Source organism: Ranitomeya imitator, chromosome 7 (genome assembly GCF_032444005.1).
Source record: "Ranitomeya imitator isolate aRanImi1 chromosome 7, aRanImi1.pri, whole genome shotgun sequence".
In the NCBI taxonomy this organism is placed as follows: domain Eukaryota; kingdom Metazoa; phylum Chordata; class Amphibia; order Anura; family Dendrobatidae; genus Ranitomeya; species Ranitomeya imitator.
This window is the reverse complement of record NC_091288.1, coordinates 212,069,113-212,087,755: the sequence shown is the minus strand read 5'-3', so window position 1 is coordinate 212,087,755 and position 18,643 is coordinate 212,069,113. Positions and strand designations below refer to the sequence as shown.

At 43.0% G+C, this 18,643-nt stretch overlaps 1 long non-coding RNA gene across 2 annotated transcripts in view; it reads right to left on the bottom strand.

Annotated features, from left to right (window-relative positions):
- Positions 1–17,426, bottom strand: part of LOC138645420 (uncharacterized) — a 40,842-nt gene extending 23,416 nt beyond the window's left edge. The window contains exon 1 of one of the 2 annotated variants that reach the window (XR_011314739.1): positions 17,160–17,426. This is a non-coding gene — a long non-coding RNA (uncharacterized lncRNA). Of the gene's footprint in view, positions 1–1,518; positions 1,651–17,159 lie in introns of those variants that run through there. The other variant, XR_011314738.1, reaches the window with a different exon arrangement.
- Positions 17,427–18,643: the final 1,217 nt, after the last annotated feature.

Sequence of the window (18,643 nt, the reverse complement as noted above, 5' to 3'; positions counted from 1 at the left end):
CCTCTCTCCAAAATATCGCCCCCCACAGCCCTCTCCAAAATATCGCCCCCCCCACAGCCCATCTCCAAAATATTGCCCCCACAGCACATCTTCAAAATATTGCCCCCCACTGCCCATCTCCAAAATATCGCCCCCACTGCCCTTCTCCAAAATATCACCCCCTACTGCCCATCTCAAAAATGCTGCCCCCCACAGCCCATCTCCAAAGTATCACCCCCCACAGCCCATCTCTAAAATATCGCCACCCACAGCTCCTCTCCAAAATATCGCCACCCACAGCTCCTCTCCAAAATGTTGCCCCCCACTGCCCCTCTCCAAAATATGACCCCCACAGCCCTCTCCAAAATATCGCCCCACCCACAGCCTCTCTCCAAAATATCGCCCCCCCCACAGCCCATCTCCAAAATATTGCCCCCACAGTACATCTTCAAAATATCGCCCCCCACTGCCCATCTCCAAAATATCGCCCCCTCTGCCCATCTTCAAAACACTGCCCCCCCCATTGCCCATCTCCAAAATATCGCCACCCACAGCCCATCTCCAAAATATTGCCCCCCACTGCCCATATCCAAAATTTCACCCTCACGGCCCTTCTCCAAAATACTGCCCCCCCCCCACATCCCATCTCCAAAATATCGCCTCCCACGGCCCATCTCCAAAATATCGCCCCCACAGCCCATCTCCAAAATACTGCCCCCACAGCCCATCTCCAAAATATCACCACCCACAGCCCATCTCCAAAATGTCGCACCCCACAGCCCATCTCCAAAATATCGCCCCCCTCTGCCCATCTCCAAAATATCACCCCCCACAGCCCATCTCCAAAATATCACCACCCACAGCCCCTCTCCAAAATATCGCCCCCCACAGCCCATTTCCAAAATATCGCCCCCCACTGCCCATCTCAAAAATATCGCCCCCACAGCCCATCTTTAAAATTTCGTCCCCCACTGCCCATCTCCAAAATATCACCCCCCCACAGCCCATCTCCAAATATCGCCCCCAGAGCCCTTCTCCAATTATCGCCCCCCCCCCCACAGCCCACCTTCAAATACTGCTAAAGTGTTCAATTATTTAATTTTGCTTGCTGTCAGTGAATGGAAACATAGCTGTAACCTGCCCATAGGTTCCCATTGCGTTATGGCGGTATGTTTAACGGACTACGTTACACCGCGGCAAAACGCGGTGTGATGTAGTCCGTTAACGCCGCCATTGCTTGTAATGGCGAACCCACCGCTAGCGCACGCCCACACTGGGCATGCGCTAGCGATGTGCCGTCATATGAGTGACGGACCTTGAACGCTGCTTGCTGCTCTGCGCTAGCGGGATCGGCTAACGCGATCCCTTTTGGGACATTGCGTTAGCGCAGTCCGTAGCGCTATGCGCTAGACGGACTGCCCTAACGCAATGTGAACCTCAATTCTGGTCACACAGCTCATGATTTGTTACTATATCCATGAGAAGATCTTAGAAGGTAAAAAATAAAAGACGTCCGGAGGAAGAAGTAGGGATCGTTACCTGGAGGGATCTTTGCAGTAGCCCTCTAGTGTCGCTATTAGAGGGGTCCATATGGGCAGACCCTGCTCTGTGACCTGAATAACGTTCCCAGCAGATGAGGACGAGACAAGGATCACTTCTCTAAATCACAACTTCCTACTGATGACACAGGGAGGAGTATACACATACAGTATATATACAAGCTCGGAGTTCTGAGGAAGTGAGGCTGATCCCGATCTGGTAATGTATGACACAAGGGGGCTCAGGAGGAACCGAAGCCGGAGGCTGACACACAACTAGTGACCACACAGGGACTTCTGCTCCGAGGATGGAGGAAATGGACGAGAGGCTGCAGATGTGACTGGGCACAGGCTCTGGGCTGCTGCTTTCATGTAGGTCTACTTTGTGAAAGGTGAAGAAAAGGTGCTCAACGGAAACCATCAGCAAGTTGGCATCAAGGTCATGTAGCTCATGGAGGGTTAGATAGATGTGAGATAATAGATACGATATACAGTCATGGAGAAAAGTTTTGAGAATTGACACAAGTTTTGTTTTTCACATTTTGTGGCCTCAGGGTTTCCGCTTTTTTTGTTGGACTTTTCTATGGATATTGATGGAAAATTACAAACATTTCATAGGTTTTTACACCTTGATTGAAAAATCCATGAAGTTTCTGTGATGCCTCAATATTTCCAGTGCTGCCCCTTATTCTAAAGACTTCTACCCTTCACCCTGGTAGCTGGATATCGGCACCTGGACAGATCCTGACTGATCGCCGCCCTTTCTTGTCTCATCAAAGCTTGCAGTTATCACAATTTCTTCATTTTCCTTCGTCAGTTTTGAGGACTGACTGCAGGTTCTCACTGGTGTGAGATCGGGGGAGTTTCCTTGGACCCAAAATGTCCATGTTTTGTTCCCCGAGTCACTAAGTTCTGACTTTTGCCTTGTGACCAAGTGAGAACTAAGCAGCTCAGAGAACAAAATATTGAAAATTTAGGTCCAGGAAACTCCCCAAACTGACACCAGTGAGAACCTACGGTCAGTCCTCAAAAACGACAAAGAAAAACCCAGAAATTGTGATAAACTCTGAGCTTTGATGAGACAAGAACAGGTGGCCATCAGTGAGGATATGTCCAGGAGCCGATATCCAGCTGCCACGGGAAGGGCAGAAGTCTGATGAAATAAGGAGCAGGAGTGCGGAGAATAAGGGACAAAATTCTGAGGAATAAGGGGCAGAAGTCTGGAGAATGAATAAGGGACAGAAGTCTGGAGAATAAGGGACAGGAGTCTAGAGAATAAGGGGCAGAAGTCTAGAGAATAAGGGGCACGAGTCTGAAGAATAAGGGGCAGGAGTCTGGAGAATAAGGGGCAGGAGTGTGGTGAATAAGGGGCAGAAGTGTGGAGAATAAGGGGCAGAAGTCTGGAGAATAAGAGGCAGAAGTGTGGAGAATAACGGGCACGAGTCTGAAGAATAAGGGTCAGGAGTCTAGAGAATAAGGGGCAGAAGTCTGAAGAATAAGGGGCAGGAGTCTGGAGAATAAGGGGCAGAAGTCTGGAGAATAAGGGGCAGGAGTGTGGAGAATAAGAGGCAGAAATCTGGAGAATAAGGGGCAGGAGTGTGGAGAATAAGGGGCAGGAGTGTGGAGAATAAGAGGCACAAATCTGGAGAATAAGGGGCAGGAGTGTGGAGAATAAGAGGCAGAAATCTGGAGAATAAGGGGCAGGAGTGTGGAGAATAAGGGGCAGAAGTGTGGAGAATAAGAGGCAGAAGTCTGGAGAATAAGGGGCAGGAATGTGGAGAATAAGGGGCAGGAGTGTGGAGAATAAGGGGCAGGAGTGTGGAGAATAAGGGCAGGAGTCTGGAGAATAAGGGGCAGAAGTCTGGAGAATAAGGGGCAGGAGTGTGGAGAATAAGGGGCAGAAGTCTGGAGAATAAGGGGCAGGAGTGTGGAGAATAAGGGGCAGGAGTCTGGAGAATAAGGGGCAGGAGTGTGGAGAATAAGGGGCAGGAGTGTGGAGAATAAGGGGCAGGAGTGTGGAGAATAAGGGGCAGGAGTGTGGAGAATAAGAGGCAGAAGTCTGGAGAATAAGGGGCAGAAGTCTGGAGAATAAGAGGTAGAAGTGTGGAGAATAAGGGGCAGAAATCTGGAGAATAAGGGGCAGGAGTGTGGAGAATAAGGGGCAGGAGTATGGAGAATAAGAGGCAGAAGTGTGGAGAATAAGGGGCAGAAGTCTGGAGAATAAGGGCAGGAGTCTGGAGAATAAGAGGCAGAAGTCTGGAGAATAAGGGGCAGGAGTCTGGAGAATAAGGGGCAGGAGTCTGGAGAATAAGGGCAGGAGTCTGGAGAATAAGAGGCAGAAGTGTGGAGAATAAGGGGCAGAAGTCTGGAGAATAAGGGCAGGAGTCTGGAGAATAAGGGGCAGAAGTCTGGAGAATAAGGGGCAGAAGTCTGGAGAATAAGGGGCAGGAGTCTGGAGAATAAGGGGCAGGAGTCTGGAGAATAAGGGGCAGAAGTTGGGAGAGTAAGGGGCAGGAGTCTAGAGAACAAGGGTAAGCGTGGAGAACAAGGGGCAGAAGTCTGGAAGGTAAGCGTGGAGAACAAGGGGCAGAGTGGAGAACAAGGGGCAACGCAGGGAATATTGAGGCTTCACCGAAACTTCATAGATTTTTCAATAAAAGTGTAAAAACTTCTGAAATCTTTATAACTGATCCTCAGCGACCAGAGAAAAACACCTAAGAGGCAAAATGTAAATGCCAAATGTTTTTATATACACATGCCGATCACGCTGTGAAGCTTCTTCCAGAAACACCGGAGGTTTTGTTGCTTATTCTTTGTGTATCTTGGCTCGAATAAAAAAAATGTGGACAGAAGGGATTAATAACAGTCCCCATTGTCTGCCTATTATTTGGAGGGCTGCCATCTTCCTTTTGAAATGTATTATCTGGAGATAAATCCAGAGGTTCAATTTTGCGGGGTTTTTTTTGTATCTGTCTGTATAATAATCTGTTCCATCTCCATCTTTCCACAATAAACACTTATATGAGACAGATAATGAAATATGACATATAAAGATAGATATGGGAGAGACAGATCGATATAGCACTTTTTATGCAAAAATGGCTGAAAAGCCTCCAAAATTATCACTGAAAGCTCTCGTACATGCAGTAAATCCAAAAAATGCGGGAAATCACTGCAAAGTCAGTTGCTGAGAAAGCGGATTTTGTTACAACCCAGGTTGTTTTTGGGCTGAGAATTGAATATATATATATATATATATATATATATATATATATATATAGATATCTATATATATCTATATATATATATATATATATATATATATACAGTGGGGCAAAAAAGTATTTAGTCAGTCAGCAATAGTGCAAGTTCCACCACTTAAAAAGATGAGAGGCGTCTGTAATTTACATCATAGGTAGACCTCAACTATGGGAGACAAACTGAGAAAAAAAAATCCAGAAAATCACATTGTCTGTTTTTTTTTAACATTTTATTTGCATATTATGGTGGAAAATAAGTATTTGGTCAGAAACAAAATTTCATCTCAATACTTTGTAATATATCCTTTGTTGGCAATGACAGAGGTCAAACGTTTTCTGTAAGTCTTCACAAGGTTGCCACACACTGTTGTTGGTATGTTGGCCCATTCCTCCATGCAGATCTCCTCTAGAGCAGTGATGTTTTTGGCTTTTCGCTTGGCAACACGGACTTTCAACTACCTCCAAAGGTTTTCTATAGGGTTGAGATCTGGAGACTGGCTGGGCCACTCCAGGACCTTGAAATGCTTCTTACGAAGCCACTCCTTCGTTGCCCTGGCGGTGTGCTTTGGATCATTGTCATGTTGAAAGACCCAGCCACGTTTCATCTTCAATGCCCTTGCTGATGGAAGGAGGTTTGCACTCAAAATCTCACGATACATGGCCCCATTCATTCTTTCATGTACCCGGATCAGTCGTCCTGGCCCCTTTGCAGAAAAACAGCCCCAAAGCATGATGTTTCCACCACCATGCTTTACAGTAGGTATGGTGTTTGATGGATGCAACTCAGTATTCTTTTTCCTCCAAACACGGCAAGTTGTGTTTCTACCAAACAGTTCCAGTTTGGTTTCATCAGACCATAGGACATTCTCCCAAAACTCCTCTGGATCATCCAAATGCTCTCTAGCAAACTTCAGACGGGCCCGGACATGTACTGGCTTAAGCAGTGGGACACGTCTGGCACTGCAGGATCTGAGTCCATGGTGGCGTAGTGCGTTACTTATGGTAGGCCTTGTTACATTGGTTCCAGCTCTCTGCAGTTCATTCACTAGGTCCCCCCGCGTGGTTCTGGGATTTTTGCTCACCGTTGTTGTGATCATTCTGACCCCACGGGGTGGGATTTTGCGTGGAGCCCCAGATCGAGGGAGATTATCAGTGGTCTTGTATGTCTTCCATTTTCTAATTATTGCTCCCACTGTTGATTTCTTCACTCCAAGCTGGTTGGCTATTGCAGATTCAGTCTTCCCAGCCTGGTGCAGGGCTACAATTTTGTTTCTGGTGTCCTTTGACAGCTCTTTGGTCTTCACCATAGTGGAGTTTGGAGTCAGACTGTTTGAGGGTGTGCACAGGTGTCTTTTTATACTGATAACAAGTTTAAACAGGTGCCATTACTACAGGTAATGAGTGGAGGAAAGAGGAGACTCTTAAAGAAGAAGTTACAGGTCTGTGAGAGCCAGAAATCTTGATTGTTTGTTTCTGACCAAATACTTATTTTCCACCATAATATGCAAATAAATTGTTAAAAAAACAGACAATGTGATTTTCTGGATTTTTTTCTCTCAGTTTGTCTCCCATAGTTGAGGTCTACCTATGATGTAAATTACAGACGCCTCTCATCTTTTTAAGTGGTGGAACTTGCACTATTGCTGACTGACTAAATACTTTTTTGCCCCACTGTATATCTCTCTCTCTCTCTCTCTATATATATATATATATATATATATATATATATGTATATATATATAATGTTTGATTGCTATTTTGTGGCAAATCTTTCCTGGGTTGTAATAAAATCCGTCTTCTGACTTTGGGGTGATTTTTTGGATTTAGTATTCAATCCTGTTATATGTAGACGTCCTCATAATTTCTGCTTATCGTTTTCATACCAAAAATTCAAAAGCGCCGGAGAATACATAGAGGTAGACAAAGCAGCGTTTTGGCTCTAGTGAGCCAAAAATACAATTAAAAACCACAGCCGTCCTCATTGGAGTAAGTGTTGTTTGTATACCTTCAAGAAAAATGCACAAACATCTAATCTAATAAAGGACAGAAAGAAATATCAGAAGCTTGAAATAAAGTTCTGCTCACGATCATCCTGTGTCTCGTGTCTGTATCCATCATGAATCTATCGGTACATAACACACATATAATATCATATATACTATATACCACATAGCGTGGAGCTGTGATCAGGGTCACATCTTGTCTCACCCTCCAGGGCTGGATTCTTGTTGGAGACCTCTTTTACACCCCTACTGGACATCTATAAGACATATAATACAACATCACCCTGTCTCTAAGGTCTTGATGGTCTACGACCTGCAACTCTCCAACTATCGAGAGTCATAGTTGGAGACCACCTAGTGGGTTACTGGTCATTACAATCCTATATTGTAGGATTTGGTGGAAGTCCTAATTAATAGACCTTCATCCTTGTATCTTCTTCTGGACCCAAGATAACATGATGTTCTCCTAAGTCTATGTTCTTAGACTTTCCAGGGTTCCTACAAAAACCACCCAACGCTAAAATAATGTAGAAAGATCCTCCATTATAAACTTTCTGGAACCTATGGTTGGTAAGATGTTATAGAGGTCTACAAATCACGAGTAGGACATCGGTGGGAGACGTGTTGGGTCTATCTTAGGTCCAGAAGATGTTTGTGTGCTCCTTACGTAGTCCCTAGTCTGTAGTGTGTCTGTAACGGGGCACCCAGGCGCAGGTACAGCACAGGGCTTGTAAAGGAACTACGTCGCAAAGTGGGAGGATGAACAGAAATTTTAGGAAGTTGAGCGTTTAAGGTACGGAGAGCAACGAGGAAGATTACTGGGCATTTACCATCGTGAAGGTAGGCAAAAATACACAATATAGATACATAAATACAGGGGGGTGTTTCACCATAAACCTTATCAGGAGGTAATAGCGCTGGAGCGATAAGTTCGCAATAGCGAGCGGGTCCGTGAAATCAAAAACAACCTGCGGACTGTATAAAGAGGCACCGGACCGGATAGCTCCACCTCTGTGTAATACTCTTATCCCATGACTCCCAATTACTCAGCAACCTCATTGTCACCACAAAGAGTTTCATTTTTAGAGATGAGCAAATCGATATGATGCAAACGTGAAATTTTGGGGAATTTGCTGATCTAGAACAATTTACGAATTGCTTTGTGAAAAATGGCTGCCGCCATGTTACGTCATGGAAAAAACTGCATATGAAATGGTTGGGGGAAACTTGGGGATGGGGGGAGGGGTCAGGAAGCTATCACATCACATGGTATATCCCAACCAATAAGGAAGGATTATCAGTCTGTGTAAAAGACGAGGCAGGAAATGCAGCAGCCATATATGGTGAACCTGGATAGCGAGAAGACGTCGCAGCTCAGAAATAAAGATAAGGTGATACTCCAAACTGTACGAGCCGTACAACAGAAGTGAAGAAGATGAGAGCAGTAGTCTGTAAATAATACAGAGACTTGATTATTATTAACGACAGAGGGAAAAGAGAACTAAAGTAAATAAATTTAAAAACAAGAAAATAAAAAATAATGAATGCTACGTATGACCTTGGGAAAAATTAGTCCAGGTATAAAATCATAAACCTGATGGGCAGAGTGATGCAGTAGGCTGGAAAAGAAGGATGAGCGGGTGTAGGAGAGGCAGGACGTCTCCAGAGAATGGCCCGACTATACGGTATAGAAACTATATATGGCCCCAATTCATCATTTGCAATTTTTTAAGGTCACATTTCTTTTTTGTCATGTGTATCCGTTGCCATTTTTTGGCTCCAAATTTTTAAAATCTTTTATTTTTGTCCTTAACCTTTTTGGCAAGTTTTTAGAGCAAAAAGTACAAGGTTGAGCAAATATTGCGCCAAAATACCTGCCGCGCATAAAATCACTGAGGGTTGGGGGGACTGGGGTACATTTGCGAAACATTCTAGTGCTTCACATTTCTTCCTAAATGTCGTTAATACGGTCCCTCATTGGGGCTTTTCTTTGGAGGCAAGAACATTCTGAACATTCTGAAGAATTTTACTGCTGTGCTGCCCTCCTCCCCAAATATAATCCATTATTGCTTCCATAATTATAAGCCATCCTCCGTTTTTTGGGTTCGTTTGAAGACTTTTTCGGTTTTGACTGTGCAGGGCTAAAATTATTTTTCAAACAAAAATTCAAGGTCTACCATAAATATAATTTTCTTTACAATCTTCCTAATTTTTTTGGCCAAAATTTATATTTTGGGGGTTTTCGGCTGGTGTGAATTCCCATCGCAGGACCCTGAGCAGAATTGAAAAACAAATACATTTCATGCCTTCTATGAACACAATTATCCTCTTTTTGTGATTTTGCAAATATGAAGATTTTTGGTGCCTTTGCTGATGCAAATTAATTTGGTAAGTCTCCTCACGTCTAAAATTGGGCCCCTGACCTGGACTGGGAACATAAAAGGCTATTGCAGTGTTATTTTTTGTGACTCACATAGTCAGGGAGAGTAATGAAATCAGGAATTTCAACCCCGACCTTAACCTATGGTTCCCATAGTCTGGACACCATGATGGACACAGATCCCAACATACAAAATTGATAGGACGGATAGTGACACAAGAATGGATGGTCATTCTCAATCTGGGCTGCCACCAGGAATTTTAGGGCCCCATACTGACATTTTTGAGCAACCTTGAACCTCCGCCCAGGCACCACCCCAGCTTTGCCTCCACCCCTTGGACGATGTGAACTGGCCCTTATAATTATCCCATATGTTGTATATAGGGGTAAGTATTCGGTTACTAGAATATCTCCTTTAAGACAGGCATCTGTACCTTATTGCAGGCAGCAGTCCGTAGGGTTGAACTTAGTAGTATTTAGTAGTTTGCAGGCAGGCGACAGAGACGGCCTCCGACATTACACTGCAAGAGCAGGGAGGAGGGTACAAGAAGAGTAGCGGGTGGGCCAGAAATAGGGGAATGGGAGGTTGGAAAAGCGAGTGGGCAGGCAGGCGCATGCACTGCATCTCTTTCGGGACCTCAACTCCAGCATATATTGTGCCACAAGAGTCGGCAGCTTAAGAATGGAGGGCGGGCTGGCAGCATCTGACAACATTGATGTCAGACGCAGCTGGCCCCCTCTGCTGTGGCGATACAATGTATGTAGTTGCGGCTGTTAGTTACTGGGGCCCCAGGGCTTAATAAAGTCAAGTAATTAGCAGTGGCCCCAGCGTGCCACGCAATCTGCCAAGCCATTTATACAGTGGCTCAGCTGTGTTGCCTCAGCGCAGGCGTGTCTCACCCAGTCCGGGCCCCCATCTTTGCTTCTGCTCGCCAGGCCCCATACACCGGTAATGCCCTGTTGTCGGCCCTGTTCTCAAGTCTTTGCCTCTGTGTACAGATATTAACAGGTCAATTACTAATAGGCCTCTATCAGTATACCCCTGCACAGGAATATTCCATAATTCTTCTGGACTTACAAGAAGTGAACAAATGGTCTGCCTGATGCAGTATTTATAATTTGCAGCAAATAAAATATCTACACATTACTCGTAGTAAAAGTACGCTCAAACAAATTCATATTACAACCCAAAATGGAGTAGAAACCCACAGAGTATGTAAGCTTTTACAATATTAAAGGTTTATATGAAGTTCTGGCGAAACGTGCGTTGGGGCGGCAGAGACACCTAAATCAGCACTGTTATACATGTAAGTTTACATCATTCTGATTTTTATGTGCCCTTTGTGTGTTAAACAATTAGGAAAGTTTACCTATGTATTTTTACACTAGCTATTGGGTATTTTTAATTCATCCATCTACTGTTTCATGTATCTAATTATTTTCTGAACTATTTGAATGGGTCCCTGCAGCAATGCTTTACAGCCTTTACCTTTATACATACTTATATTTATTTTTTTGAATGTTTAATTGTGCAAATAAAAATTAATATTTTAAAGGGTTTCTACCCCTTCTTGTGTTGTAATAGTAATTTGCAGCTAATCAATTATTTTGGGGGGAAAATTGCTAATTTCTACTCATTTTCTTTACTCCAGACACCAGGGCACACACAGGGGTCATATAAATGGGATTGCGGTGTGCATGTTTTTTTGGCTGAGCATGGTACAGTCCCACTGTAAGGCTAGTAAAGTGTCCTTGACATGAATGTATATCATAGCCAAATCAAATCTCCTGCTTTTCACTGATGAGGGGCAACACCCTGAAACATGTGTACGCAAAGGGAGTTTCTAGTTTGGCTTCATATCCTAAGTCATGTGGCAGGACTCCTTAAAATGTCAGTATTGATGTTGAGGATTGATAAATCTAATAGGTAGCACCAGACAAGTCCTCCTCCTGTAGAAAAGTCTACTTGCATATATCAAATGTATTAGTTTTTCTTTTGGTAGTTCGTTGATGTGGCATATCTAGGGATGAAGTGAGGGCAAAACATGAGACCCACTGCCCTGCTTTGACCACAATACAACACTATACACACTTGCTTATGATGTTCAAGAAGAGGAATGATTGTGAGAGTAGTACACATGCTCCAGCATGAAAAAAAAGATAAGCAATCAGCATGCCACTGATGCTCTGGAGGTGACAAGGTTGAATAATTCCCACTATTCATATTGTTATGATTATGAGAATATATATATATATATATATATATATATATATACACACACACATACAGTATATATAAAAATGATTAGGATATATTTATGATACTTTGCATTGTTTAGGGACCGCCATGGGGCCTTTCATTGGGCCTCGAATTGTTATTTTATAAAAATAAAGTATGGACACTGCGACAATGGGGCTGATCAGTATTAGCATCATCATTTTTATGGTCCAAGAACCTGAGAACCTTGTGTGAGTGCTCTTGTGGGAATCAATAGTAGGAACACAACATTAAAATGGTTGTCCACCAGTTAAATACAATTTTTTCTTTCTGAGACACTTCTGTGAATGTTCTGGTGGGGCATAAATAGTATGAACACAACATCAAAGGGTTTGTGAGACAGTGAAATACAATTTTTTTGGGAATAATTGGTTGTAGGAATCAGGTGACTAGAAAAGCGCGTCATTGAATGTTTCTCAGATGAGGAACTCTTTTAGTCACCTGACCAATTTAGCCAATCACAGATTCTGTGGCTTCCAAATCCAGCAGATACCATTTCGGAGCCAATGCAGAACTACAGAGCACCATATGACTGATCTGTGAGAAGGTGGTCATTCCTCTATTCATTATTAAAAACCATCCATGCCTGAAAAAAAAGTATTTAACTGTCAGAGAACCCCTTAAATCCAGCAACGAGGAAGACCTCTATTAAAACTTGACTTTTATTTATTCAAATATTAAAACATGGTATCCAAGTAGAAGCTTCAGATATGATCAACATGTTTCATGACCAGATCCAACCTCCCTCAACACTCAGTGCCGATATATCGCGATTACCTGTGCGTCACATGATATATACACAAAAGGATATCATCGCTTACATAGGGTTAGTAAGATGCACTGTACATCGTATTCACAATGAGAAAGTTACTAATCTCAAACATGAGACATGGTACCAAGACTGTAAGTGTATGATGCCAGAGATGGCCCACTACAGTGCCACAGGACCACCTGAAATACCATAAAAATCAGTACATGTGATATATATATAAGACTCGTCCATCGGGCAGCTAGATACAGTACTTAAGTTTGAGTGGTGGCTTTTTACAAAGGCATAACTTGGGTTCCAAAGTACAATCTGTAACAAAGCTTCAATTGACCATGTGCTACATATAATAATGATGTCATCAGTGGTAGAGAAGTCTTTGGATCTTTCACAAGAACCAGGACCACACAAGTGTCACTCCTATTTCTGCACCCCGTCCAGTTATGCTAATTATGTGGCTTTACAACATTCCAGAAGCATTCTGGCATTGTGCACATAGCTCCAGATGAACAATTCTTCTGACACAGAGACAGTATTGAATGTTTCTCAGCTACAAGACTTCATTAATGGCATTATCCGGTTGTGTCCCCATGGTCAGTAATGTACTTAGACAGTGCTCGGATTGGGACTTGCTCTCAAATTTACTCCAGGTGTCATATAATAAAGGGTAAAGTTCCCTGATGTCAAGGATTAATCCAATAATCAGTAGATAAAAAGAAGGATGGGCACAACGTCTTGGCATAAGGCACTAGAAAATTCTGCCTCACTGGCAGATCTCCCCGAGCTGAAAAGAATGTGAGAAATATTAAGTACATACAGTAAACTCTAAGACGAAGGAGATCTGGAGACAATCTGTTGCAAAACCGCAACTCCCACCGCGCTCTGTCTATTAAAGGAGTTCTCTAAGATCATATGAATTCTAAGAGGATAGAAGTATAATGCACCCAAAAGTTGCCTCTATATAACGCTCACCTGTCCCACTGATGCCCGCCATCGTATCCTCCTCGCTCTCTAGCTTCTCCTTTCCAACATCCTCCAGTGCACAACATCTTCTTCAGCGTTCTTCTCTCAGCAGAGGACCAGATGATGAGCAATGGTGGTGATGGGACAGGTGAACGCTGAGGTGTCTACATTTCAGCAGAATGGCAGCAAACTGAATTCATTTAAAAAATATTTGAAATCAAGAAAATACTTAAAAAAAAATATTTTTTAAAGCAAATTCAATTAATCCCGAACAAATTTGCAGATCTCTAATGATTACTATTTTTTGGTTATTTCCCCATTTAGGGACTCCAGTAACTGTTAAAAAATGTGCTCATTAAGAGGCAATGAGCTTGGTGGTTGCAGTTTTCTGAGGCAGTGGGTTTGGACAGAGGAATATTGAATACAGTAGAGCCTGAAAATTGCCACTCCTTAGTTGTTCTTGTGACACTCTGCTTGCAATCACTTCAGCAGCTCCTCCTTCACTCTGAACAGTATGTGTGATTCTCACATAGCGCTGGTCACAGTCATCTTCATGATCATGTCTGATGGCAGCAATGTCCTGCGGTAGCTTTTGTCTGGTAATTGGTAAATACTTGCAGCTTACCATATAACAGTCTCCAACACAAAGGCACCAGTCTCCAGCAGTCACTGGTCTAGCCCTCATCTTTACACTAAGACATCAGCACTGGTGTAACAATTCTCACACTCAGAAATCAGACTTTATGCTTTGCTATGCTGTGATAAATCATCACCCTTATGGCTGTCATAATCATCACCCTATAGGCTAGAATAAGCCTCTCTGCTCTCCCTCTGCAGTGACAATCCTCTCCCTAAGTCTCAGCTCTTCACTATGGTCACAGAATTATAGAATGTTACAGTTGGAAGGGCCCTCAAGGGACATCGTGTCCAACTCCCTGTTTAACATTTCCATCGACACCTCAGCATACCCTGTATTTGTACTTGTGACAAACTGCTTGCAATTACTTCAGCAGCTCATCCTTTACTCTGGAGAGTTTATGCTATTCTCATGGACCTCAGCAGAGCCTGTACTTGACATTGTTACAGTCTGCTGGCAATCACTTCAGCAGCTCATCCTTCGCTCTGGATAGTTTATGCCATTCCCATGAACACCTCAGCAGAGCCTGTATTTGTACTTGGGACAATCTGCTGACAATCAATTCAGCAGCTCTTCCTTCACGGTGAACAGTAGGTGTGATTCTCTCAGTGCTGGTCATAGTCATCTCAATGATTACATCTGATGGCAGCAATGTCCTATGGCAGCTTTTGTTTGGTAATTGGTAAACAGTTGCAGATTACCATGTAACAGTTTCCAACACAAAAACACCAATCTCCAGCAGTCACTGGTCTATTACTCATCTTTACATTCAGAAATCAGCACTGATGTAACAACTCTCATACTCAGAAATCAGACTTTATGCTTCCCTATGCTGTGATAACTTCTCATCCTTATGGCTGTCATAATCATCGACCTATAGGCTAGAATAAGCATTTCTGTTCTGCTCCCTTCTGCAGTGACAAACCTTCCCCCTACTCTCAGCTCCTTCACTCTGGACATAGAATTATAGAATGTTAGTTGGAGGGGTCATCATGTCCAACTCCCTGTTTAACATTTCCATCAACACCTCAGCAGAACCTGTATTTGTACTTGTGACAGTCTGCTTGCAATCACTTTAGAAGATCATCCTTCACTCTGGAGAGTTTATGCCATTCACATGGACCTCAGCAGAGCCTGTATTTGTACTTGTGACAGTCTGCTGGCAATCACTTCAGCAGCTCATCCTTCACTTTGGATAGTTTATGCCATTCCCATGGACACCTCAGCAGAGCCTGTATTTGTACTTATGACAGTCTGCTGGGTATTAATTCAGCAGCTCTTCCTTCACTTTGGATAGTTTATACCATTCAATGGACAACTCAGCAGAGCCTATATTTGTACTTTTGACAGTCTGCTGGCAATCACTTCAGCAGCTCATCCTTCACACTGAATAGTTTATGCCATTCCCATGGCTCATCTTTCACACTGGATAGTTTATGCCACTCCCATGGACACCTCAGCAAAGCCTGTATTTGCAATTGTGACAGTCTGCGATTCTCACATAGTGCTGATCACAGTCATCTTCATGGTCACGTCTGTTGGCAGCAATGGTCTGCGTTAGCTTTTGTCTGATGATTGGTAAACACTTGCTGTTTACGCTCTGTTACCATGTAACAGTCTCCAACACACTTCAACACACAGGCACCAGTCTCCAGCACTCGTCTTCACACTCAGACATCAGCGCTGGTGTAACAGTCCTCACACCCAGGAATCAGCCTTTATGCTTCCCCTAGGGCAGCACGGTGGCTCAGTGGTTAGCACTGCAGCCTTGCAGTGCTGGAGTCCTAGGTTCAAATCCCACCAAGGACAACATCTGCAAGGAGTTTGTATTTGTGTGGGTTTCCTCCGGGTTCTCTGGTTTCCTCCCACATTCCAAAGACACACTGATAAGGAATTTAGATTGTGAACCCCGTTGGGGACAGTGATGATAATGTGTGTAAAGCGCTGCGGAATATGATTGCACTATATAAAAATAAAGATTATTATTATATTATTATTATGCTGTGATAAGATAAATCCCGACCCTTATGGCTGCCATAATCATCACCCTGGAGGCGAGAATAAGCCTCTCTGCAGTGACAATCCTCTCCCTAAGTCTCAGCAGTGGTCATACTCTCATCTAGGCCTCCCCTCTGTAGCACCGGTTTTTAGGATTTGCAAGATGGCGATATGTCCTAGTTTTAACCCTTTAAATCTCCATGCGCCACAACTCCCATCTGGGTTCCTGATTGCAAATATTTTTCAGCCAACTCATGTTCAGAAACTTTTGGCAGAATCTCAAAGTTACAAATATTTATTTCTTCACATAAATAGAAGAACACAAAGAACGGGGAAGGGAAGGAAGAGGCGTGTAAACAAGCTGCGCTGGGAAAAAAAACGCCTCCTGAGTCCTGACTTCGCCCTGTGGACTTTGGAGACAGTTGAGAAAAGTTTCTTGAAACTTTTCTTCCTTTCTCGAAAGTCTCTGTTACATTTGTATCTCTAAAACTACAATGGAGCCCAAAAAGTTCTCTTCCTTCCAAAGGAACCCGAAAGCGGTGAGTTCGCCTCTCGTATTCCACATTCCATATGCTTTTGTGCAGGAAATGACTCAGAGTTTTCTCTTCGTCTTTAGCTCCGCTCACTAATTGTTAACCCGCGACTTCAGCTCCGCTGTCCGATCTTCTATTTCCTATTTTGGGTTCTCGGACTAAAAAAATGCCCTCAAATATCTTTAGTTGCCGCCGATTATGTTCATTTTTTGTGCCGCCACATCCACAACATTAAATCCGATTGTTTCCTGATCCTTTTTGTGGCTCCGATCCCGGGAGCATGAAAAGTCTGCAGTCCTGACGGTGCAATGACTCCTCAGTCACACTTGGGTTTATTCTTTATAAGATCTTTTTCTAAAGTTTTTTTCTTTAAGGAAATAACTTTTTTTATTATGTTTTCACTTTTCTACATGATTTTTTTGTGCATTTTTTGTCTACTTAGTTTTTATACGTTTCCCTTGTTTAAACTTTTTGGAAGTTTAGAATTTCAATTAATTTGTTGTTCTATTTTGTTTTTTGCATTTCTAATTTTTTATTTCATTTATATATTTTTTTTTTTACTATTTATTTTATACATATACTTACAGTTAACACTATTTTTTACTTTCTTTTCCATATAGTTTAAGTCATTACTATGGGGGGAAAAAAAAAACCTCCAGAAATTGATTTTAAAGTTCATTTAATTAATATTTCCAGAGACTGCTGGGACTTGTAGTACTGTTGGTTGGTTGCACATTTCCTGATAATGCGAAGACTTGCAGTACGTTTGGCTGCGGATTTTAATTTGATATTTCTCAGTGACTGCTGGGACTTGTAGTACTTACTGTTGGTTGAAAATGTCCATTTAGTCAACTGCTGGGATTTGCAGTGCGTTTCGTTGCAGATTTTTTTATTTTTCTGATATTTCCAGACACCGCTGTGACTTGTAGTACGGGCAGTTGCAAAATTCCATTTAGCCAGCTGCTGGGACTTGTAGTACAATCAGTTGTCGATTGTGATTTAGATATTTCCATTTAGTTATTTCCAGACCCTGCTGGGACTTGTAGTACGGTCAGTTGCAGGTTTCCGATGTGAGATTTTGGCTGGTACTTCGCCCCTTTGGTTGGGCTGATTACACAGCTGCGCTGATGGGAGTTGTAGTGCTTTGCTGTCGGGGACGTCCCTGCGGGGGCTGAGTTAGGATAATATGATTGGTTACCTGCAGTCCTATGTAAAACTACACAGGTGTGTATTACAGCGACACCATGTGACATCAGGGCGTAATCTGTGGGGGGCGGCTCCAGTCACGTGATGGCGCGCGCTGCGTAACGCCGTCGCAGGGAATGCCGTCATCTTTCTGCACCGCTGCAGTGATTTGCGTTTTCTGCCGGTTTTCATCATTCGGTATGTTGCATCATATATTATCTGTGAGCTCTGCAATGATAACAATGCGTCACCTGCGCGGCCACTCACACTCACACATGGGCTTCTCAGACGGGAGTCGCAGTTTGGCTTTTCTCCCGGTAACGATGTGTCACTTTACAATGGACTCCGGGAGAACCGGCAAATCGCGTCCGATACGTCATTATTGTGCAAAACCGAAATGGTTCAATGGATAAATGCAGCTCTGCTACATCCGCACACACATCCATATATACACACAGCGCACACATCCATATATACGCACGTGTACAGGAGCATGGAAACAAATATATATCTATACATACACATCGGCATACTATATACACACACATCATACACATACTGTATAAATACACACACATGCACACATCCATATAAACATATACACACACGTGCACAGAAGCATGTAAACAAATACAAGCACAACATACACATACTGTACACACACATTCATATAAACACACACACAGCACACACACATGTGCACAGGAGCATGTATATGCAAATAATGGCACAATATATATTATGCACACACACATCTACATACTGTACACACAGAGAGATCCACAATACACACATACTGTAAATGTACACACATCCACATACTGTATATACACACATCCACATACTGTATATATACACATCCACATACTGTATATATACACATCCACACACTGTATATATACACATCCACACACTGTATATACACACATCCACACACTGTATACACACATCTACAGTATATACACACATCCACATACTGTACACATCCATATACTGTATATACACTCTTCCACATACTGTATATACACACATCCACATACTGTATATACACACATCCACATACTGTATATACACACACCCACATACTGTATATACACACACACCCACATACTGTATATACACA